Source organism: Bubalus bubalis, chromosome 1 (assembly GCF_019923935.1).
Source record: "Bubalus bubalis isolate 160015118507 breed Murrah chromosome 1, NDDB_SH_1, whole genome shotgun sequence".
Classification (NCBI taxonomy): domain Eukaryota; kingdom Metazoa; phylum Chordata; class Mammalia; order Artiodactyla; family Bovidae; genus Bubalus; species Bubalus bubalis.
In genome coordinates, this window is record NC_059157.1 from 137,131,650 (window position 1) to 137,158,042 (window position 26,393).

The following is a 26,393-nucleotide window of genomic DNA, read 5'->3' on the forward strand; positions in this document are numbered from 1 at the left end:
TGTTTTGACTTGTTCTGTAGATTCTTTTGGATTCTTTTTCGTTTTTTCCCTCTCTGTTGCAACTGTCAATTTTATTGGCACTATGAAATCTAATTACACTTTTGAGCTTTTTTTTTTTTATGGTCAGTCACATTTTTTTTTTTTTTATTGTTTTTATAAACCTCTGCCTCTATGTTGGGCTTTTGCAGTTATGTGGAGTTTCCTACTTTTTTCTCTATCTTTTTTTTAAATTTTAATTTTTTAAACCTATTATTATTTTTCTACATTTATTCCTTTGTTTGTTTTTCCTACTGTTCTTTTCCCCTTGCAGTTAATCTTTAATGTATATAAATCTTCATTATCTAGCTCTATTTAACTTTGCATATCTATTCTTTAATTTTTTTCTTTCTTTCTTTTCAACTCAGCAAATTTAGTTTTATTTTCATTGCTTTATTCCACAATTGGCACCTTGGTTTAGTTTTGTTTTCCAGTTTGTGCTGTAGTTAGTTTTGTTCTTAACTGGTAAACACAATTTTTTATTTCCTTTGTTCACTGGGTCAATCTACTGTACTTTATTTTGTTGAACTATTTTGACTTTGCTTATAGGTGTATATGTATATGTGCATATTCCATAATTTTAATTATTATTTGCCTGATTTTCTAAGTGCAATTTGTCTGGAAATCATCTTTGGCTTCTTGTTTTTGGATATTTGCTTTAATCTCACTTAATGCCATAACAAACCACTTGTGGAAAACTTGTTCCTGACCAGAGATCAAGCCTTGAGCCTTTGGAGTGGGAGCACTGACTCTAAGAGTATTTGATATCCTCCTGCTGCTGCTGCTACTGCTGCTAAGTCGTGTCAGTCGTGTCTGACTCTGTGTGACCCCATAGACGGCAGCCCACCAGGCTCCCCCGTCCCTGGGATTCTCCAGGCAAGAACACTGGAGTGGGTTGCCATTTCCCTCTCCAATGCATGAAAGTGAAAAGGGAAAGTGAAGTCGCTCAGTCGTGTCTGACTCTTCGCGACCCCATGGACTGCAGCCTACCAGGCTCCTCCATCCATGGGATTTTCCAGGCAAGTGTACTGGAGTGGGGTGCCATTGCCTTCTCTGATTTGATACCCTGCCAAGTTGCTTCAGTTGTGTCCGACTCTGTGTGACCCCATAGACGGCAACCCATCAGGCTCCCCCGTCCCTGAGATTCTCCAGGCAAGAACACTGGAGTGGGTTGCCATTTCCTTCTCCAATGCATGAAAGTGAAAAGTGAAAGTGAAGTCACTCAGTCGTGTCCGACTCTTGGAGACCCCATGGCCTGCAGCCTACCAGGCTCCTCCGTCCATGGGATTTTCCAGGCAAGAGTACTGGAGTGGGGTGCCATTGCCTTCTCTGATTTGATACCCTAGGGAGTATCAAATAGTGAGAACTCACACAAAGGAAACCACTTGAATACAAGACCTGTCATCACCCAACAACTAGTAGCACCCAGTGCACGACACCTCATCTAAACAACAAACAAAACAAAAATACAAACCCAATCATCAGCAAACAGCATTACCACATCACTCAGCCATGCCTATTGGAGGAAAAACAAACAAACAAAAAACTCAGCCTAAGTCTCATCCTATACAAAGCTTACACAAACCACTGGACCAACCTTAGGAGGGCAAAAACCAAAAGGAAGAAAGAATTCAACCTTGAAGCCTGGGAAAAGGAGATCTCAAACACAATAAGATACAAAAAAATAATGAAAAGCAGAGAAATACTTCACAAATGAAGGAACAAACTAGAAACACAGAAGTCCAAATAAATGAAGAGGAAATAGGCAAACTACCTGAAAAAGAATTCAGAATAATGATAGTAAAGATGATTGAAAACCTTGAAAACAAAATGGATAATATACAAGAATCAATTAACAAAGACCTAGAAGAATTAAAAAGTAAAACATATGGAGACAAACAATACAATTACTGAAATTAAAAATACTCTAGAAGGAATCAATAGCAGAATATCTGCAGCAGAAGAACGAATCCGTGAGCTGGAAGATAAAATGGTGGAAATAACTTCTGAAGAGCAGAATAAAGTAAAAGGAGTGAAAAGAACTGAGGATAGTCTCAGAGACCTCTTGGACAATATCAAACACACCAATATTCGAATTATAGGAGTCACAGAAGAAGAAGAGAAAAATAAAAGGTATAAGAAAATTTTGAAGAGATTATAGTTGAAAATTTTCCCAATATGGAAAAGGAAATAGTCAACCAAGTTCAAGAGGCACAGTGTCCCATATAGGATAAACCAAAGGAGAAACACTCCAAACACATACTAATCAAACTAACAAAGACTACACAACAAAAGAATATTAAAAGCAGCAAGGGAAAAGCAACAAGTAACGTACAAGGGAAACCCCAAACACTTCACAGCTGATCTTTCAGCAGAAATCTGTGGGCCAGAAGGGAATGGCAGGATATATTTAAAGTACGAAAAGGGAAAAATCTACAACCAAGATTACTGTACCCAACAAGGATCTCATTCAGAATTGATGGAGAAATCAAAAGCTTTTCAGACAAGCAAAAGTTAAGAGAATTCAGTACCACCAAACCAGCTGTACAACAAATGTTAAAGGGAGTTATACAAGGGAAGAAAAAAGATCTAAAAAATCAACCCCAAACAGTTAAGCAAATGGCAATAGAAACATATATATCAATAATTAATTTAAATGTAATTGGATTAAATGCTCCAACCAAAAGACACAGACTGGCTGAATGGATTCAAAAAGAAGACTGATATACATGCTATCTACAAGAAACACATTTCAGACCTAAAGACATATAGTCTGAAAGTGAGGGGATGGAAAAATATATTCCATGCAAATGGGAAGTAAAAGAAGGCTGGAGTTGCAATTCTCATAATGGAAAAAACAGACCTTAAAATAAAGAATAGTACAAGAGATAAGGAGGTACACTACATAATAATTAAGGGATCAATCCAAGAGGAAGACATAACAATTGCAAATACCTATGCAGACAACATAGGAGCACCTCAATACATAAGACAAACACTAACAGACATAAAAGAAGAAGCACAATAATAGTAGAGACTTTAACACCCCACTCACATCAATGGACAGATCATCAAAACCTACAATTAATTAATAAGGAAATTTAAGTCTTAAATGATACATTAGATGAGATGGATCTCATTGCTATCTTTAGGACATTCTCTGAATGCAAAAGAATACACCTTCCTCTCAAGTACACATGGAACATTCTACAGGATAGATCACATCTTGGGTCACAAAACAAACCTCAATAAATTTAAGAAAATTGAAACTGTATCAAACATCTTTGTTGACCACAATGCTGAGACTAGATATCAATTACAAGGAAAAAAACTGTAAGAAACACAAACACATGGAAATTAAACAACACATTTCTAAACAACCAACAGGTTACTGAAGAAATCAAAAGGGAAATAAAAAAATTTCTAGAAACAAATGACAATGAAAACATGACAATTCAAAATCTATGGTATGCAGCAAAAGCAGTTCTAAGAGATAAATTTATAGTAATACAATCCTACCTCAAGAAACAAGAGAAACATCAAATAGACAAGCTGATTTCACATCTAAAACAACTGGAAAAAGAAGAACCAAAAAACCCCAAAATTAGCAGAAGGAAATAAATAATAAAGAGCAGAGCAGAAATAAGTGGAAAAAAAAATGAAAGAAACAATAGTAAAGATTAATAAAACTAAAATCTGTTTCTTTGAGAAGATAAACAAAATTGACAAACCTTTAGCCATACTTATCAAGAAAAAAAAGAGAAAAGAATAAAATCAACAAAATTAGAAATTAAAAATAAGAGGTTACAACAGACAATGCAGAACTATAAAGTATTATAACAGACTATTATACACCTACACTATTATACACCTTATATACATGAACAACTATATGGCAATAAAATGGATAATCTGTAAGAAATAGACAGATTCTTAGAAAAATTCACTCTTCCAAGACTAAACCAGGAAGAAATAGAAATTATGGAAAACCCAATTACAGGCACTGAAATTGAAGCTATGATCAAGAATCTTCCAAAAAACAAAAGCCCAGGACCAGATGGCTTCACAGAAGAATTGTATCAAACATTTAGAGAACAGTTAATGCCTCTCCTTCTAAAACTCTTTCAAAAAAATTGCAGAGGAAGGAACACTTCCAAACTCATTTTATGAAGCCACCATCACCCTGATACCAAAACCAGACAAAGACAAAACAAACAAACAAAAAATAAAACAACAGGCCAATATCACTGATCAACATATATGCATAAATCTGCAACAAAATTTTAGCAAACAGAATTCAGCAACACATCAAAAAGTTCATACATAATGATCAAATTGGGTTTACTCCAGCAATAGAAAGATTATTCAATACACACAAATCAATCAATGTGATACACCATATTAACAAATTGAAAGATAAAAACCATATGATAATCTCAATAGAAGCAGAAAAAGCCTTTGACAAAATTCAGCACTATTATTAAAACTCTTCAAAAAATGGACATAGAACGAACCTACCTCAACATAGTAAAGGCCATATATGATAAGCCTACAGCAAACATTATTCTCAATGGTGAAAAACTGAAAGCATTCCCCCTAAGATCAGGAACAACACAAGGGTGTCCACTCTTACCACTATTATTCAACATAGTTTTGGAAGTCCTAGCTATAGCAATTAGAGAAGAAAAAGAAATAAAAGGAATTTGACTCTGTGGATCACAACAAACTGGAAGAGTATATCATGCAAAATTTGGGGCTAGATGAAGCACAAGCTGGAATCAAGATTTCTGGGAGAAATATCAATAACCTCAGATATGCAGATGACACCAGCCTAATGGCAGAAAGTAAAGAGGAACTAAAGAGCTTCTTGATGAAGGTGAAAGAGGAGAGTGAAAAAGCTGGCTTAAAACTCAACATTCAAAAAACTAAGATCATGACATCTGGTTCCATCACTTCATGGGAAATAGATGGGGAAACAGTGAAAACAGTAACAGACTTTATTTTCTTGGGCTCCAAATTCACTGCAGATGGTGACTGCAGCCATTAAATTAAAAGATGCTTGCTCCTCAGAAGAAAATCTATGACAAACCTAGACAGCATTTTAAAAAACAGAGACATCATTTTGCCGACAAAGCTCCATCTAGTCAAAGCTGTGTTTTTTCTAGTAGCCATGTATGGATGTGAGAGTTGGACCATAAAGAAGGCTAAGTGCTGAATAACTGGTGTTGGAGAAGACTCCTGAGAGTTCCTTGGACTGCAAGGAGATCAAACCAGTCAATCCTAAAGGAAATCAACCCTGACTATTCACTAGAGGAACTGATGCTGAAGCTGAAGCTCCAAAAGTTTGGCTTCCTGATGCAAAAAGGAGAGTGAAAATGTTGGCTTAAAACTCAACATTCAGAAAACTAAGACCATGGCATCTGGTCCCATCACTTCATGGCAAATAGATGGGGAAGCAACAGAAACAGTGACATACTTTATTTTTCAGGGCTCCAAAATCACTTCAGATGGTGACTTCAGCCATGAAATTAAAAGACACTTACTCCTTGGAAGTAAAATTATGACCAACTTAAACAGAGACATTATTTTGCTAACAAAGTAGGTCTGTTTAGTCAAAGCTATCGTTCTTCCAGTAGTCATATATGGATATGAGCTGAACCCCAAAGAATTGATGCTTTTGAACTGTGGTGTTGGAGAAGCATCTTGAGAGTCCCTTGGACTGCAAGGAGATCCAACCAGTCTATCTTAAGGGAAATCAGTGCTGAATATTCATTGGAAGGACTGATGCTGAAGCTGAAACTCCAATACTTTTGGCCAAAGTATTGACTCATTGGAAAAAACCCTGATTCATTAGAACTGACTCATTGGAAAAGACCCTAACGCTGGGAAAGATTGAAGGCCAGAGGAGAAGGAGACGCAGAAGATGAGATGGTTGGAATGTATCACCAACTCAATGGATATGAGTTTGAGTTAACTCCATGGGTTGGTGATAGACAGGGAGGCCTGGTGTGCTGCAGTCATGGAGTTGCCAATAGATATGACTGAGCGACTGAACTGAACTGTTGCAAAGAGCTGACTCATTAGAAAAGACCCTGATGCTGGGAAAGATGGAAAGTGGGACGAGAAGGGGATGACAGAGGATGAGATGGGTTGGATGGCATCACACACTCAATGGACATTAGTTTGAGCAGGCTCTGAGAGATGGTGGAGGACAGGGAAGTCTGGGGTGCTGCAGTCCATGGGGTCACAGAGAGTTGGACGATTGAAAAACAAATATACTGAATTCTTGAGATAGGTGACACAGTATTATTAAAGGCAATATACTAAACCACATGAAACAAATAAGAGGTATTTGTGACTTCCTGCTTACCAGAAAGCAAATACCTAAGTATGGGAGAAGAGAACCAGGATTGAAGCTTCTCATTAGCTATTCGTAGATCAATGGGGAAGTGGTTAGCAGAGACTGAAATAGCGGAGTCTAAGAAAAGGTGTCAGTGGTTTCTCTTCATTCCTTCAGCTCGACTCCTTTCAGTTAATTACCCTTGGTATTTTCACATTAATATACAAATTTTTGTTTAATACTAGGAATGGATTTAGCTGAAAGAAGCCTCACATTAAGAACTCTAGTTTATTGCAATTAATTTAAAAATACCTTCTTTGATTTTGTATTACTTATTTCAATTGATAATCTCTTAATCAAGAAAGTGACATGTCTATTATATGTTACTTTTTATGCATTACAAAAGCTAACCTAGTTTTTGGCAATGATCACAGAAGTTAAAGAACTTGACAAAATCATTCTTAATATAAAAAGGAAGCATTTGGCCTAATCACAGAAAATAAATATTTCCTTCACAAATTCATCATTTAATATTTGCCACATGGCAAAACAAAATAATGTCAACAAACTGATAACTTGCTAGATGCAAAACATTTTGAGAGGCATTTTATAGAGTCAACTCTTCTTGTGCCTCACAGTTCTGCATAAAATGAAGCACAGACTGTCTTTGTTCTAGGCTATCATTTCAAGGATGTTTATATAGTAAACAGACAGGGAAAACAGAAAAATATCTTTCTCTCAAGCTTTAATGTTCCTCTTGGGTGACACAACCCATTGTGTGTGCTTATGTCACCTGTCCCTCTTCAAATCACCTTGAACAAATTGGGAACTGGGCAAGAGGCAAAGGAAAATGCTGATATTCTGGCTACTGAAATTGTGGTAAGTAATAGTCCTTTGTCTCTGACTGAGGAGGCCTGTGTCTTCTGCCAGCATCCATGAAACTGTCAGGCTCATTTGTTAGCTGTAAAGGAAGGCAGAATCCCAGACCCTTCACAGTTCTTAGAAACGTATAAAACAAAACTGCTATCTTTAAAAGGAGGGTCAATCTACTTAGGGAGACTACTTATGGAATAAATCAGAGCATGGGTGTGTGCTAAGTCACTTCTGTTTTGTGCGACTCTGTGCGACCCTATGGAATGTAGTCTGCTAGGATTTTCTGCCCATGGGATTCTCCAGGGAAGAATACTGTAGTGGGTTGCTTCTGGAGGAAGCAATACTGGAGGAGAGCTTCCTGACCCGGGGATCTAACCCACATCTCATGCCTTCTGCATTGGCAAGTGGGTTCTTTACCACTAGTGCCACCTGGGAAACCCAAATCAGAGCATACATATAAAAAAATAAAACATTTAATAGTGCATAAAATTTGATCCAAAATTGGTATGTAAAATTTGATCCAACATTGCTGGTGGCAATGTAGAATTGTGCATTCATTTTTAAAAGCAGTTTGAATGTTCTTCAAGAAATTCAAACATAGAATCATTTCAATATGATCTACCAATTCCACTCTTTGATATCCAAGAGAATTCAAAACATGTATCCACACACAAAAGGAATTGTACATAAATGTTAATATTAGCATTATTCATAATAACCATAAAGCAGAAAAAAGTCTATCAGATAATGAATGGATAACCAAATATGGGATGTTCATATAATAGAAAATTATTTGGCAATAAAAGGAATAAAATACCTATACATGCTACCATACGTATCAGGCTTCCCTGGTGGCTCAAATGGTAAAGTGTCTGCCTGTAATGTGGGAGACCTGGGTTCAATTCCTGGTTTGGGGAGATCCTCTGGAGAAGGAAATGGCAACCCACTCCAGTACTCTTGCCTGGAAAATCCCATGGACAGAGTGCATGGTAGGTTACAGTCCATGGGGTCGCAAAGACGGACATGACTGAACAACTTCATTTTCACTTTCTTTCACAATGTTTATCATGTATGATATTAGATTATACTGAGAGAAACCAGTCATAATAGACAATGTATTTTATTATTTCTTTTACGTATATATTATATGGTTTTGTACTATTCCACTTATATGAAATGTCCAGAATAAAGAAATTCATAGAATTAGAAAGTAGGCTAGTAGTTGCAAGGTAGTCTTCCCTGGCCCCTCTCCTAAAAATTGGGTTCGTTTCTTCCCAAGTGACTCATAGCCTCCATATTTATTTATATTGTGTATCTTCTACACAGTACTATAAATGCCTTTAATACTCTAAGCAAATTGAGTATTGAGGCTGTTTCATGTTATGTTGCTGAATCTTCAGTATTTAGAACCATTCATTCATTCAGTATATAGTTTTGAGTAGCCATTACATAGGAAGCAATAAGCACAGCATAAACAAATCAAGACTTCTGCCTTGTGGAATTTAGATTCTAATAGTACATACAGTAAATTCTAAATAAGTTATTTATTTAATAAATGAATGTGAAAAATATTTTTAACTTCGAATTAACTGACAATCCATAAAAGAATGACTATATTTAAAATAAAATGCTAAATGGAAATGAACAATTTGTCTTTTTGAGTTTGTACTTATCAGAGTCTAACAGATTGACTAATAATTTTGACCAACACATGGATGTCAACCTTCCTAATAAATTTATTCCATCACACAGTATTAAAAGCATCATTTTAGATTTAATTAATCCTATTCACAAATATGATAAGAAGCATTCAAGTCATTAAAATGAAAATGATAACCCAGAGGCAAAAAAATCTACTTGGATTATCTGCGTAATTAAACTTATATTACCTCTAAAATAACAAAACATGTTAAGGGTGCATTCATTACTTACATATAAAGTAATCTAGTTAGGGACTCATAAATATCCTATTAAAATTAATGATAGCACTAACTGATTTAATACAATATGTAAAACCACAATTGTTTCACCATTTATCATGGCATAATGATGTTTCATCTACAGTGATGAAGCCAATGTACATATGCAATCCATTAGGTGTATTGCATATTAATAGTTATTGCATAAGTATTAACTTCAAGATACTCCTGATTAGCCATATCTTTTGTAGTAAAATAAGATTAGCATATTGGAATTAATTAGTTTAATTTTTCTATAACCTACTATAATTGGGAACTGGATTAAATGAACTTTATGGATCTTTTAAATCTACAATCAATGATTCTTTAAAATTCAGTTGGGCTGCTTTGACCTGTATGTTCTCACATTTTAGAAGCACATATTTTTTTAGGATAGCATGTTTAGCACTTTCTTTCAGAGATCATTATTGTCATACAAAAATATTAAAAACTGGCTTATGGTGGGGAGAAAGGGAGGTCAAAGAAGTTTGGTTAATATTAGGTTAAAAGTTAAATTGGTTGATTTATTGAATGATTCTCAGATTTTTATCATCCTGACAGATTCTCAAGTAGGGGGAAAGACAGTATCTAGTTCCTTTCAGCTATAAGATTCTTTTTTTCTTTTAAATATAACAAAGAACTCACTTTGGTGCACTACTTATTCATGTGAAAAATTTCATAGTAGAAAGTATTGAACATAAATCTTTTACAATATTTATTCTCTTTAGACTATAATACATTTAAACTTCAACAGATATGGTTTTATTTATGATTTATATTGGAAGTTGGCAAACTTCTGTAAAAGCAAGAGAGTAAGTAATTTTGTTGGACATATGGTCTCTGATATGACTACTCAACTGAGTTGTATCACAGACACTGATACAACTGTATGGCTCTATCAAAGCAGCCGCAGACATTAAGTAAATGGATGGGCATGGTTACGTTAGAATAAAACTTATTTTCAAAACAAGAAATGAGCCACAGTTTGCCAATCTCTGTTTCAGATAGTGGAAATTGACTCCAAAATAAAATTTAAATATGTTGTGACCAACTATATTAAGCTACATGTTGATGGCTAAGAATAAATTAATTATGGTTCTATTTAATTTAGATTTAAGACCTTAAAATATCCTTTTGAAGAAATCAATCTTAATTTTACATGTTTTGCTCAAAAGGTGATACTTTCTTGTAAACAGGGTTCATTGCATTGTTGGGATATTGGTCTTTTCTGAATTTAGTAAAGAACAGGAGGACAGATGGCAACATTTTATATTAAATGTTAATATATTCCAAGTTTTATGTACAATAGGTTTAAGAGTTCCCATCATGTTCCCAAAACATTATATTAAAAAAAAAAAAGATTCTTGTCTACAAATGTTTATTTCACAAGCAAGAGGATTTTTGCCTTAGACCACCTGGCATGTGGAAACTCTTCAATTTTTAAAGATGTATGAAATAATGTCATATTGTTTCCTGAACCATTTGAACAGATTTCTTCACGTTTGACTTCATTTATTTATCTATTTCTAGGTAGAACTATTTTATTGAACCATTTTCAGCTCTTATCCAAACAGCATGCTTTTATCCTGAATGGTGGAAAAATATAACAGTACTTCAGTTCTCTAAGGTGCTCCCCTCCTGTGGTACTGAGATCCTAAATTAAGAGCTGAAAGCATTTAAGATTCTGTATCAAAGATAGGACAGGACACAGCAGTTAGTCCAAGAGAAGGGCAAGTGAGCAGTATGGCAGTAAGTGGGTTAACAGAAAAACTAGGGCACTGAGAATCATCCTTCAAAATAGAGCAATCTGATCACACTGACAGGTACCATTGAGATTCTTACAATTGGACTGTTGCTGGCAGTATCCAATGCCCTTCTGACTGTCCCAAATGTGTGGTCATCTGTTGCTCCACAAAGGAGACAGATGCTAGACACTTACACTCTGCTATTCTTTGAACTGTATTTGTACTAAATTTTTTTTTTTTTTTTACTTTTCTTTCTTTTTTTTTTTAAATTTTATTTTATTTTTAAACTTTACATAATTGTATTAGTTTTGCCAAATATCAAAATGAATCCACCACAGGTATACATGTGTTCCCCATCCTGAACCCTCCTCCCTCCTCCCTCCCCATACCATCCCTCTGGGTCGTCCCAGTGCACCAGCCCCAAGCATCCAGTATCGTGCATCGAACCTGGACTGGCAACTCGTTTCATACATGATATTTTACATGTTTCAATGCCATTCTCCCAAATCTTCCCACCCTCTCCCTCTCTCACAGAGTCCATAAGACTGTTCTATACATCAGTGTCTCTTTTGCTGTCTCGTACGCAGGGTTATTGTTACCATCTTTCTAAATTCCATATATATGCGTTAGTATACTGTATTGGTGTTTTTCTTTCTGGCTTACTTCACTCTGTATAATAGGCTCCAGTTTCATCCACCTCATTAGAACTGTTTCAAATCTATTCTTTTTAATGGCTGAGTAATACTCCATTGTGTATATGTACCACAGCTTTCTTATCCATTCATCTGCTGATGGACATCTAGGTTGCTTCCATGTCCTGGCTATTATAAACAGTGCTGCGATGAACATTGGGGTACATGTGTCTCTTTCCCTTCTGGTTTCCTCAGCGTGTATGCCCAGCAGTGGGATTGCTGGATCATAAGGCAGTTCTATTTCCAGTTTTTTAAGGAATCTCCACACTGTTCTCCATAGTGGCTGTACTAGTTTGCATTCCCACTAAATTTTATAAAACAATTATTTTCTATGACAAAAAGTGAAGTTATTAACTTTTAACCATTTAAACCACACCATTTATTAATATATTTTTGCATGCTCTTATCCAAGACAACTGAAACAGGATTTATGCTACTTATGCTCTAAAATATTATCCTTATAGATATTGGGTAAATGAGTATACTGAGAAATTAAAATGCATTTTCTGTTAGAGTACTTGAAACATATTGAATAAAATTATTATTAAAATTGTTCAATTTATTTTATAAGAAGGTTGCTATGACACAATAATAAATATAATATTTTTGAAATATAATTATAAAGTTTCATATATTTTAGAAATTGTTAGTTGAACATATTTTTAGAAAAATTGTTAAAATGCTAAATCTATTTATTATTATACTTATGTACAATGGAAGAATAGATCTTGTATTTGTCTGCTTTTTTCTCTGCAACTAAAATGTGGATTTTCAAATGAAAATAAAATAACTGTACTGCATAAAAATCAACTATAAACACATGAATGTTTTAAATCACTACCTGGGAAAAGAACTTCATCTACAAAATTACCTTAAGAATGTGTAAGAAAAAATTTACTAAACCTCATAATTATTGATAGCTTCTAACAATCGATACATAATTATGTTTTATTAAATTGACTTAAAATACAAGATGCTGGCAAGTATGTCTATGCTGAAACAAAATATAGGTAGTTTAGTATAAAATCTATTGGATTTTTTGAAAACATTTTCTGTAACTTTAAAAATGAGGCATTCTGATAAGTACTGGCTTATATGACAAAGGGTAAGTTGTATTAATTCAATATCTTTTATCTGTCTTAAGAAATATTACATAGAAAAAAGATGGAGATTTTAAAAAATTGCTTAAAATTTCATAATTTAATAGTATTTACATTTCATAGGACTGGAAAAGGTTGGTTTTCATTCCAATCCCAAAGAAGGGCAATGCCAAAAATGTTCAAAGTACTGCACAATTGCACTCATTTCACATGCTAGCATAGTAATGCTCAAAATCCTTCAAGATAAGCTTCAACAGTATGTGAACCAAGAACTTTCAGATGTACAATTGGATGTAGAAAAGGCAGAGAAACCAAAGATCAAATTGCCAACATCTGTTGGATCATAGAAAAAGCAAGGGAATTCCAAAAAAAAAATCTACTTCTGCTTCATTGATTATACCAAAGACTTTGACTGTGTGGATCACAACAAACTGTAGAAAATTCTTAAAGGGATGGGAATATCAGAGGCAGGAATAGCTTACCTGCCTTCTGAGAAATCTGTATGTATATCAAGAAGCAACAATTAGAACCAGACATGGAACAATAGACTGGTTCCAATCAGGAAAAGAGTACATCAAGGCTGTATATTGTCACCCACTTATTTAACATCTATGCAGTGTACATCATGCTAAATACTGGGCTGAATGAAGCACAATCTGGAATAAAGATTGCTGAGAGAAATATGAATAACCTCAAATATGCAGATGACACCACCCACATGGCAGAAAGCAAAGTGGAACTAAAGAGTTTCTTGATGAAGATGAAAGAGAGTGAAAAGCTGTCTTGAAACTCAACATTCAAAAAACTAAGATCTTGACATCTGGTCTCATCAGTTCAGTCACTCAGTCGTGTCCAGCTCTTTGCGACCCCATGAACTGCAGCATGCCAGGCCTCCCTGTCCATCACCAACTCCCAGAGTTCACTCAGACTCACGTCCATTGAGTCGGTGATGCCATCCAGCCATCTCATCCTCTGTCATCCTCTTCTCCTCCTGCCCCCAATCCCTCCCAGCATCAGAGTCTTTTCCAATGAGTCAACTCTTCGCATGAGGTGGCCAAAGTACTGGAGTTTCAGCTTTAGCATCATTCCCTCCAAAGAACACCCAGGGCTAATCTCCTTTAGAATGGATTGGTTGGATCTCCTTGCAGTCCAAGGGACTCTTGAGAGTCTTCTCCAACACCACAGTTCAAAAGCATCAATTCTTCGGTGCTCAGCTTTCTTCATAGTCCAACTCTCGCATGTCCATACATGACCACTGGAAAAACCATAGCCATGACTAGATGGACCTTTGTTGGCTGGTCCCATCAGGTCATGGCAAATAGATTGGGAAACAATAGAAACAGTGACAGATTTTATTTTCTTCGGCTCCATAATCACTACAGATGATGACTGTAACCATGAAATTAAAAGATGCTTGCTCCTTGGAAGAAAATCTATGACAAACCTAAACAGCATATTAAAAAGTAGAAACATAACTTTGCCGACAAAGGCCCATCTAGTCAAATCTTTGGTTCTTCTAGTAGTCATGTATGGCTCTGACAGCTGGACAATAAAAAAGGCTAAGCACTGAAGAACTGGTGTTTTGAACTGTGGTGTTGGAGAAGACTCTTGAGAGTCCCTTGAACTGCAAGGAGATCAAACCAGTCAATCCTAAAGGAAATTAATCTTGAATATTCATTAGAAGGACTGATGCTGAAGCTGATGTGAAGGGCCAGCTCATTAGAAAAGACCTGATGCTGGAAAAAACAGACAGCAGGAGGAAAAGGCTGTGACAGAATTTGAGAGGACTCAATGGACATCACTGACTCAATGGACATGAGTTTGAGCGATAGTGAAGGACAAGGAAGTCTAGCATGCTGATGTTCATGGGGTCGCAAAGAGTCAGGCACAACTGAACGACTGAGCAACAACATTTCATTAGATACACTTTCTTGATGCAGAATCCCTATATGCTCAAAATGAAAAACATTGGCAACAAGAAATGCAGTTAAATTGGATATTTAGTTCAGTTCAGTCACTCAGTCATGTCTGACTCTGTGATCCAATGGACTGTAGCACACCAGGCTTCCCTGTCCATAACCAACTCCCGGAGCCTGCTCAAACTCATGTCCATTGAGTCGGTGGTGACATCCAACCATCTCATCTATAACTGAATAATGTCTTCAGTAGTTTCATAATACATGTAAAGCTTTACATAAAGGTCTCCAGTGTATTTTTAAATATATAATTTCTGACTATCTAGAAAGAAGAGATTGATTTATACAATAGAAAATGAACTCACTTTGAAAGCATCTAATTGTCTTTTAAGATCAAATTGCCAACATCCTCTGGATCATAAAAAGCAAGAGAGTTCCAGAAAAACATCTATTTCTGCTTTATTGACTATGCCAAAGCCTTTGACTGTGTGGATCATAATAAACTGTGGGAAATTCTGAAAGAGATGGGAATATCAGACCACCTGATCTGCCTCTTGAGAAATTTGTATGCACGTCAGGAAGCAACAGTTAGAACTGGACATAGAACAACAGACTGGTTCCAAATAGGAAAAGGAGTATGTCAAGGCTGTATATTGTCACCCTGCTTATTTAACTTATATGCAGAGTACATCATGAGAAACGCTGGACTGGAAGAAACACAAGCTGGAATCAAGATTGCCGGAAGAAATATCAATAACCTCAGATATGCAGATGACATCACCCTTATGGCAGAAAGTGAAGAGGAACTCAAAAGCCTCTTGATGAAAGTGAAAGTGGAGAGTGAAAAAGTTGGCTTAAAGCTCAACATTCAGAAAACGAAGATCATGGCATCTGGTCCCATCACTTCATGGGAAATAGATGGGGAAACAGTGGAAACAGTGTCAGGCTTTATTTTTCTGGGTTCCAAAATCACTGCAGATGGTGACTGCAGCCATGAAATTAAAAGATGCTTACTCCTTGGAAGGAAAGTTATGACCAACCTAGATAGCATATTCAAAAGCAGAGACATTACTTTGCCAACAAAGGTTCGTCTAGTCAAGGCTATGGTTTTTCCTGTGGTCATGTATGGATGTGAGAGTTGGACTGTGAAGAAGGCTGAGCGCCGAAGAATTGATGCTTTTGAACTGTGGTGTTGGAGAAGACTCTTGAGAGTCCCTTGGACTGCAAGGAGATCCAACCAGTCCATTCTGAAGGAGATCAGCCCTGGGATTTCTTTGGAAGGAATGATGCTAAAGCTGAAACTCCAGTACTTTGGCCACCTCATGCGAAGAGTTGACTCATTGGAAAAGACTCTGATGCAGGGAGGGATTGGGGGCAGGAGGAGAAGGGGACTACAAAGGATGAGAAGGCTGGATGGCATCGCTGACTCGATGGATGTGAGTCTGAGTGAACTCCAGGAGTTGGTGATGGAGAGGATGGCCTGGCGTGCTGTGATTCATGGGCTTGCAAAGAGTCGGACACGACTGAGCGACTGATCTGATCTGATCTGAAATTGTCTTTTAAAAAATTGTAAAAGTATTCAAATGATATATTAAAAGGATGCTGTAGATACTATACGTAGGGGGTTCAGCAAGAAATTTGGTATTTTCTTGTTATGTGATAATTCTGTGGAAACAATAGAAAACTGAGACTTATCTGATTATAAGGAAAATTTCTATCTTATTGAATGCTGGTGTTGAACAATATCAAACCTGGAGAAAGGCCTCTATTGCTGTGGCTCTTAGATTGTGGAGAAAAAGGGAAATAAATGCACATCAGAAACATAGGGACTGCTTTTCAAAATATACATGTTGGGACCCCTTTGTTAAGCAACAACACAACCATAAATTTATATACAGAAAATGTCAGAGCTTTAAATGCTCATTGATAAAAATAATTTAAAATATATAAATTATGAAGAAATATATCAGGTTTATAAGTTTGGCAGATACAACATTGCTACAATTTCTATTTTCCCCAAACTGCTTTATACATTCAACACAACCCCTATTAAAATCCTACTGGGCGATGTTACAGAAATTTATACTGCCAGTTGAAGGGGATTAAGAAGCTATCATTTTAAAAGATAAAAAAGAAATTTGGAGCACTATCATTTCATTTTAAGACCTTCTGCAAAGTCAGTATAATCAACATAGTTACACTGCTGTAAGAATAAACAAATAAAAGACTAAAATAGTCAGAATAGAGTCCAGTTAATATACTGACCCTTATATAATCAGTTAATTTTCAGTAACAGTGCAAGGTGAGTAAATGAGAAAAGCAAAAGCACCAAATCCTGTTGGCTGACTTTATAGTCATGAGGAAAATAAAAATACAAATTTTTGTATTTTTACTGTTTACAGTAAATATTTACTGTATATTTACTGTTCCAATAAGAACATAAGATGTTCAAAATCATTATCAGTGAAATGCAAATTAAAACTGCAGTAAGTACAAAAATACTAGAATTTTAAAACAAAAACTGATGATATGCGTGTTTTAAAGATGTGGGTTAAGACTAACATTACTGGTGCGAGTGGTAATATGGTACAACCACTATTAAAATCAGACTGGTATTTTATTATAAAAAGTTAAACATACATTTACTATATGCTGAGCAATTCCACTCCTTAGCATTTGCTAAGGAGAACAAAACCTGTGTTTTTACAAAAATACTTGTATAGGAGCATTCACCTCAAGTTGATTCATAATAGCTTCAAAGTGGAAATTATCAACATGCCAATCATTGAGAAGATGGATAAACAAACAGTGATACTTTATAGAATGAAATATATATTGAGCAATAATCAGAAATGAATTAATGATACACATACCAACACAAATTTTAAAAACACACTGTACAAAAAAAGCCAGGCATGAAAGAATATGAAGTTCTACAAACTTCTGGAGTATACCAAATAAATTTGCAGTGATGGAAATCTGATCAGTAGTTTCCTAGGATAGGTGGTGTTGGGATTGAAAGGAAAAGAGCATGAGAGAACTTTTGGGGTGAGAAAAATATTTTATATCTTGTTAGTGGTGGTGGCTACACAATTGCATACATTTGCCAAAGCTCAACAGGTTTTACATTTAAAATAGTTGTATTTTATCACATGTAGATAACACCTCAGTAAAATTGATAAAAATACAAATGTGGGAGACGGTAATACTAACTTTGGTTCATTCCATGTGAAAAATTTCAGAGGGCTTTGGCTGATTGCATATTCAATTTGAACAAGTTACCAAAAATATTTGTAAATGAGAGGTTGCCTGATTAGAAATGTAGTAACTTGGAAGAAGAGTCTGAACCCAAGTGTCATTTTGAGGTCCAGCTCTGGGTGCTGTACTTTCAGAAGGCACTTGAAACTTTGGGAAGATGATGATGTTTTTCATGAGGGATCTCAAAAAGAAGGTTCAAAGTAGTTGAAATTGCTTCTAGCTTGCCAAAGAGAACAGAGAATTTGGGATCTTGCAGATGTTTTAGAATACTTAAAGGTTAATGTGGTAGATACCTCCTGATGCTAAGATTTTCCCCTCTTCTTTGTTAATAGAATCTCAATTTCATTGTGTATGATAATGTGCCCAGATATAAAAATTCTCTTCTTAACCATTTTAGCTAAAGCCAATGAGATTTAAGCAAAAATCATTGGGCAGAACTTTAAAGAAAGCCCCTTGAAAGATCAGCAGACTTTGTGGATATAAGTATATTTTTTCTTCCTCCTCTGTCCACTCTTAACTCCTTCCAGTAGCCTCAGCCTCCATCAGCAACCATGAGGAAAAGACAATGACTTTGGATCTAATGTTGTTGAAATATTGAATTTACACCAAGCTTTCTACTGGGCTTCTTATTTTGTTAAAAAGCAATCCCACATGCAGATGACACCACCCTTATGGCAGAAAGTGAAGAAGAACTAAAGAACCTCTTGATGAAAGTGAAAGAGGAGAGTGAAAAAGTTGGCTTAAAGCTCAACATTCAGAAAATGAAGATCATGGCATCTGGTCCCATTACTTCGTGGCAAATAGATGGAGAAACAGTGGAAACAGTAGCTGACTTCATTTTTCTGGGCTCCAAGATTGTTGCAGATGGTGATTGCAGCCATGAAATTAAAAGACACTTACTCCTTGGAAGGAAAGTTATGACCAACCTAGATAGCATATTCAAAAGCAGAGACATTACTTTGCCAAGAAAGGTCCGTCTAGTCAAGGCTATGGTTTTTCCAGTGGTCATATGGATGTGAAAGTTGGACTATAAAGAAAGCTGAGCGCCGAAGAATTGATGCTTTTGAACTGTGGTGTTGGAGAAGACTCTTGAGACTCCCTTGGACTGCAAGGAGATCCAACCAATCCATTCTAAAGGAGATTAGCCCTGGGTGTTCTTTGGAAGGAATGATGCTAAAGCTGAAACTCCAGTACTTTGGCCACCTCATGTGAAGAGTTGACTCATTGGAAAAGACTCTGATGCTGGGAGGGATTGGGGGCAGGAGGAGAAGGGGACAACAGAGGATGAGATGGCTGGATGGCATCACCGACTCGATGGACATGGGTTTGGGTGGACTCCAGGAGTTGGTGATGGACAGGGAGGCCTGGTGTGCTGTGGTTCATGGGGTTGCCAAGTATTAGAAGTAACTGAGTGACTGAACGAACTGAACTGAATCCCACATTTGAACAAACCGCTGGTGATAATTTTCTGTCAAATGGAGAGAAACATAGAACCCCTAACAGACACTAGGGAGCTATGAAGAGTGCACAGATAAATTCACTTTGACTTCAGAAGGCATAGTTTGAGCAAGTGAGTGATAGACGGGTAAGTATTTGGTCAATATAAGGAAAAATTCAGATGAGATCAGGCAGGTTCAGGGTGGTCGGTATGGCCATTGACAAGAAAAAAAAAAAAATCATACTGGAGCTTTATAACAACTGAACAAGTCTGCTAACAATATATTGACCACTCAATACAGCAGAGGCCATGGGGCAACATGTTAAATGAGGTCTTCCTCTAAAGCTGTGGATGAAAACTATGTGAGCTAATTCCTAAGGGCTATTCATTTAAATTTTATGATACTATGGCTGAGCTTTTTTTAGACTAATTGCATTTGCCTATTTCATATTGTGACAAGAATTTGGCCTAAGGAAGTAAAACTCTTTTACCTCAGTGTGGTGATATTTCTTCTAAAAATTATTAGGAAACTAGAGGGAACATTTCTGTGAATATAGTTTTCTAAAGGTCACATAAAACTTCCAGGTATAACAGATTCTGAAAGATGAATGATAGCCACTTTAGTGGTTATCAAATCATTTCCAAAGGACTTGTGTAGCACACAGAACGGTTTCTAAATAATATTATTCATAATGTTAATTGATAGTCCCTTCAGAATTCTAAATTCAGCATTTCACAAAGCTTTACAAATGAAGGGGAATTTTTAGGTAGAGCTAAATACAGAAAAAGCAGCAAATTACCACAAAATGACTATACCTATTATCATTTGAAAGTGAAAGTGAAGTCGCTCAGTCGTGTCTGCCTCTTTGCGACCCCGTGGACTGTAGCCCACCAGGCTCCTCTGTCCACGGGATTCTCCAGGCAAGAATACTGGAGTGGGTTGCCATTTCCTTCTCCAGGGGATCTTCCCTACCCAGGGATTGAACCCAGGTCTCCTGCATTGCAGGCAGATGCTTTAACCTCTGAGCCACCAGGGAAGCCCTATTATCATTTAAAATTCTGTTAATATTGTCTAAGCTAAATTATCCTTTTGGGATATCCATGCCATAATTTTCAAACTATCCTTCATCTTATAATGGTAAACGTGGCCCAATGATTCTCATTTTTAATCTACAGTGTTGTCAGTCATTTCAAAGATGCTAGACATAATAATATTATGACATTCAGAGCCAGAGAGCAAGGAGTCCCTACTTGCTTTCAGTTGAAAGCAAAGAGGTTCTCAAAAGCTGTCAGCATTTCTCCTTTATGTTCTGAAAGCTGCCTGAACTTGTCAGTTAGATTTTGTGGCACTTTTATTGAAATAATGCAAGGGAAAAAAAAAAAGTTATTATGGAGTTCACACTTTTAAATGTCATTCTTTTGTAATAGGGTAGAAATGTCACAAGACCATAGAATGCTGGAATCAGAAGAGTGTTATCATTAAATCCAGTACCCCAATCCTACTTAGAAGGAAGCTGGAGGGGGCCAGAGGACCTATCCAAGCCATATACCCAGTCAATAACAGAGCAGTTCTAAAAATAGCATGTGACTCTCAGCACCACTGGTCATCTTGCTCTTAATGGGCAAATGAAGAAAACTAATTTTTATACAATCCTATTTTTTGACAATAATTATAAACTCTGGTCCCCTTTTCAACTTTAAAGCATAAGATTAGAAGTAGGTATGCTGCTGCTGCTGCTGCTAAGTCACTTCAGTCGTGTCCGACTCTGTGCGACCCCATAGACGGAAGCCCACCAGGCTCCGCCGTCCCTGGGATTCTCCAGGCAAGAACACTAGAGTGGGTTGCCATTTCCTTCTCCAATGCATGAAAGTGAAAAGTGAAAGTGAAGTCACTCAGTCGTGTCCAGCTCTTAGTGACCCCATGGACTGCAGCCTACCAGGCTCCTCCATCCATGGATTTTCCAGGCAAGAGTACTGGATTGTAGTTATAGATAATAATAATTTCAATTTTATGTAGCATTTTAAGGTTCATAAGTACATTTTATAAAACAAGTTTCCAATAGTTCATTTTCTTACATTGGGTGCTTTAAAAAAAACTAAAGCCCCAAAATCCATTTTATTAAAATTTTATATTTAAAATCATAGGTAAGAATAATGGAAGATTTCTCCCATTATCTTTGCTCTCCTAGTTATATAGTAACTAGATAAAGGATTTCCCAGAGAAATGGATAGAATCACTTAAGATAAAAAAATTTTTCCCCATTCTATTCAGGGTTAACAATGAAATACATCTGAATATCGAAATAATCATTCTTTTATCCTTTATATTCAGGCTTATTTTGTGCAGGGGCAACATGATCAGACAAGCAGCTCTCATATGACATGTGACAATATTAAATTCAATCTTAGCAAGCAGCTCCTCAATTTCACACTTATGGTAGCTGGATTAACCCAATTATTTTTAGGAGGTTAAGGGAAACTACATTTGGAGAACATCATCCTTCAGAGACCAGGAGCTAGGATTTTGTTGTCTCATAAAGAATTTTATGGAGTTGAAAGGATAAGTTAGTTAGTTATTAAATTTTAGTACAAATCAGATGAAGAGTTTTGAAGGAAGTAGATATGATTCCCTAAAAATGCACTATGAGCTTTTCACCTTGATCCTCAGAAATGTGTGAAACTTGGAACGTTTATTTAGCATACCTGCCAGGTAAAATATTTCCAGTGTACCAGTTTCAGGCTCCTGGTTCTAGGAAAGAAGATATATACATATATATAGACACAGATATAGATATAGATGGATATAGATAGAGAGAGAGATAGGCTACTATCCTTAAAAAGCCAAAACCTAACCAAAACGAGATTCAAAGTTTGTAAAGTGTAACCATTTTCATTATAGTAGATTTCAAGTTCATTAGACATTTAAAAAAAATATAACAAATTCCTTTTAAAATGTATCACAGAGCCTCAACACTGATGGTAAACATATCTTTATCTTATATCTCAGATATTTTTGACTTACCAACTTCAAATGCTCTAGCTCATGTCACTCAGAAATATAATCACTTTCAGTCATGGTATTGTGGTTTTTTTAGATTCAGAAGGATGACCATACAACATGTTATTTTGACTTGCTGGAATAAGGACAACTCATAAAATCTAATTAACATAAATTCGTCAGGGGTCATGGATGATATAGGTCATGGATAATTTAAAATTTATGAAAACAGAATAGGATTTAAAACCACAAAGCTTGCATTCTGCCTCTGTCATTTACTAGTGGTATAGCCTTAGGTGATGTACTATTACTATGAATCAGGATCAGCATTTCCTATTCTGTAAAATGGGGATAATGACGCTTTCTGAGGTTTTGCAAAAATTAAACTAAGTAATGAAATCATGTGATCTGTAGGAATGCCTTGTCAATATCAATTTTATATTAACATATAAAAACAAATCTGCACAGTAACTCATTACTATAAATAATCCACATGCATACCTTTTTGTTTGTGTTCTAGACTAAAATCAGCGATTCCTGCAAACATTCATGCATAATTTTCAGATACATTTCCTCTACTTTTCTTCTTAAATACAGTGGTAATGATATGCGATCAACTATATCATCCATCTAATTGTCCCAGAATAAATTTCTGAGTAGTGAATGGAATAAATCATATGGAAGGCAGTGCTATACAAAACATAATTTTCCTGTAGCAGTTAGAGAAAGATTATTTCAGAGAACTGAAAATATCAGGTTTTCCAGCAGAAATATATTTTCTCTATATTACCAGATGGAATCATGGAGGATGTTAAGTCAAAAATAGTTGCTAAATATCATCATTTTAATGTTTTCTCCCATCTAAAGTATGTGTCCTTATTCTGAGATAACAAGTGACATTCTTCTGAATGCATTATTATACTCACTTTATTGTCATAAACGCTTAAATTATAATGATATCAATATCAATGTACAATTTACCCCAAATGTAAGACACTACTTTCATCTACCTTTTTCTACTTGGCTCAAAAGATTTGCTTTGCCTTCATAATTGGAAATTAGGACTATGTTAATTAGGTAAGAAGGAACTTATGGAGGTAGACATGCTTTAGGGACATCAAATGTGGGTCTCAGCTGCTGCACTCCAAAAATAATTTCCTCCACTGTAGGCTGTGTGTTATGTGACTTAGTTCAGTTCAGTCACTCAGTCATGTCTGATTCTTTGCAACTCCATGGACTACAGTTATGTGACTCAAGGGGTGTACTAAAAAGCGTAAATAGTCTAAACAAGAATTTAAAGGACAGGGTGTAACTGTTAATTATCACACCCAAATCCACAACCCAAGACAATTTTATCACTGTGCTGCTGCTGCTGCTGCTAAGTCGCTTCAGTCGTGTTCGACTCTGTGCTACTTCTAACCAATTTCTTAAAACCTAGACTCTGCTCCATTTCTCTTGCCATCTTTCCTTTTGCTACTTCTTCTCTTCCCCCACTATCACATTCTCTTCCTTTGATTTTTAATCTTCATCATTAATGGTATTAAAATGGAATCACTCTTTTGGCTTTGCTTTATGCATAGGGATAAAGATTTATATTTCCCAATCTTAACAAAAAAGAGATGAACTAGGCCTTTCATATTTTTTAAGAAAAAATAAAAAAGGATATGAGAGAGAAAGTAAGAGAGAGAAAAAGAGACAAGATGTGTGTCCATTGATTTCTCTTCACTACCCTCTCTTTGAAATAGTAAACCTAATTGCATAGATAAATTTGAGCACACTCCAGGAGACAGTGATGGACAGGGAAGCCTAGCATGCTACAGTCCATGGGGTCATAAAGAGTCTACATGACTTCGTGACTGAAAAACAATTGCATTAAGTGCTCAAGGGGAAGTTTTCTCTCTGCTCCTCTAACACAAAGCCATGTTCCCTTAGAAATACAGTCAGCTAAAAAAACAAAAAACAAAAAACACACACTGTAACTGTTTCAAATCACAAGGGAGTGATGATGAAAACACATTTGTGCTAATGCCCAAAATATTCAAGTCAAATGTCAAATCAATCTTCAGAGTGGTTTCTTAACTAAGGAACTGATTTCTAATAGGATATTTCAGCATGCATTATTTTCCATGGCTACACTTTTATTTTCTGAATCTATTTGAAAAATTACACAGCTCAAGATAATACACTGAGCTAAAATTACAGTAATATTCTAGTTATTGAAAGACATATTAAAGATCCTCTAGTTTGTTATTAGATTCTCTACTACTCTTATAACATAGACATCTTAAAGAACAGAAGAAAATGTTATTAATTTCATGAGAAAATAAAACAGATTTTCCAGACTAAAATAATTAAAAAGAAAATTATTTCACATGAAGGTATATATATGTGTGTATGTGTGTTCAGTTGAACATGAAAAATAAAATTTTACCACTTGGAACTTGATAGAGAGACAGAAGATATCTACTTAAACATATACATTTTTAGGTATATATGTGAGAGAGAGAGAGAGAGAGATATATGGATGCATTTATCTGTTTATATCTATCTATCTAGAGAGAAAAAGAGAGAGTTCTATCTCAGAAAGAAAAGAAAAATCTACTTGACAAGCTCTTCTTCCCCTATGGCCATGAACAGATTCCAGTTATATTTGTGATATTTTATTTTTAAATATAAAGGCCAGAATAAGGTCAGCAGGCATTTGATGATAAGCTACAACATCAAAGAAACAAAGCAAACAAAATAATAATGCATAGAAATAAAGACACTACACAGAAAGAAAATAATTCTAAAATGCACAGTTAAGATTAACACTATAGAAACATTTCTACATTCATTAAAGAGACAGTGTATTTGAGAAAAATGTATCAGAGTTGAAGAATAGCTCCTATAAATTAAAAACACGACAGCAGAAACAAAAATTAAGTAAAAATTTGAGCCAAAGTTGAGAAATATTCTAGAGGTAGACCCAAACATGCAAACAGAGATGGACTATAAAGAAGAAAAGAAAATTAGAAGTTAGAGTAAGTGGTCAAATATGTAACCCAGTATAAGAAAATAGGAGCAAATAAAACAAAGCAAGTTATGTTAGGAAATAAATATTTAAGAACTTTTCCTTAAAGGACACAGATTTTCAGATTGAAAACACCCACTGACAGAATCCAAAAACACATTAAAAGAATAGTACATCATGACCAAGTGGGGTTTATCCCAGGGATGCAAAGATTCTTTAATATATGCAAATCAATCAATGTGATATGCCATATTGACAAATTGAAAGATAAAAACCAGATGATTATCTCAATAGATGCAGAGGAAGCTTTCAACAAAATTCAATACCCATTATGATAAAAACTCTCCAGAAAGTAGGCATGGAAGGAACATACCTCAGCATAATAAAAGTCATATACAACAAACCCACGGCAAACATTATTCTCAATGATGAAAAATTGAAAGCATTTCCTCAGAGAGTAGGAACAAAACAAGGGTGCCCACTCTCAAAACTAATATCCAATATATTTGTGGAAGTCCTAGCCACAACAATCAGAGAAGAAAATGAAAAAGGATTCAGATTGGAAAGGAAGAAGTAAAATTCTTTACTGTTTGCAGTTGACATGATAGTATAGATAGAAAATCCTAAAATGCACCAAGAAATTACTAGAGCTAATCAATGAATTTAGTAGGGTCACAGGATATAAAATTAATACACAGAAATCCCTTGCATTTCCTATTCACTAACAACAAAAAGTCAGAGAAATTAAGGAAACAATACCATTCACCACTGCAATAAAAAGAATAAAATATCTATAAATAAACCTACCTAAAGAGACAAAAGACCTGTATGCAGAAAACCGTAAGACACTGATGAAAGAAATCAAAGACGACACAAATAGATGGAGAGATATACCATGTTTTGCATTGGAAAAATTAATATTGTCAAAATGACTGTACTACCCAAAGCTTCCCTAGTGGATCAGTTGGTAAAGCGTCTGCTGGCAATGCAGGAGACCCAGGTTCGATTCCTGGGTTGGGAAGATCT

The 26,393-nt window shown here is 35.6% G+C and overlaps 1 protein-coding gene and 1 non-coding gene across 7 annotated transcripts in view; both read right to left on the reverse strand.

The window, feature by feature from the left end:
* The window catches only part of NAALADL2 (N-acetylated alpha-linked acidic dipeptidase like 2), a 1,624,416-nt gene that overhangs the window by 544,953 nt on the left and 1,053,070 nt on the right, over nucleotides 1–26,393 (reverse strand). The gene's annotated exons all lie outside the window — the stretch shown is intronic.
* On the reverse strand, nucleotides 20,322–20,393 carry TRNAC-GCA. The gene has a single exon. It is a non-coding gene; the product is annotated as a tRNA-Cys (tRNA).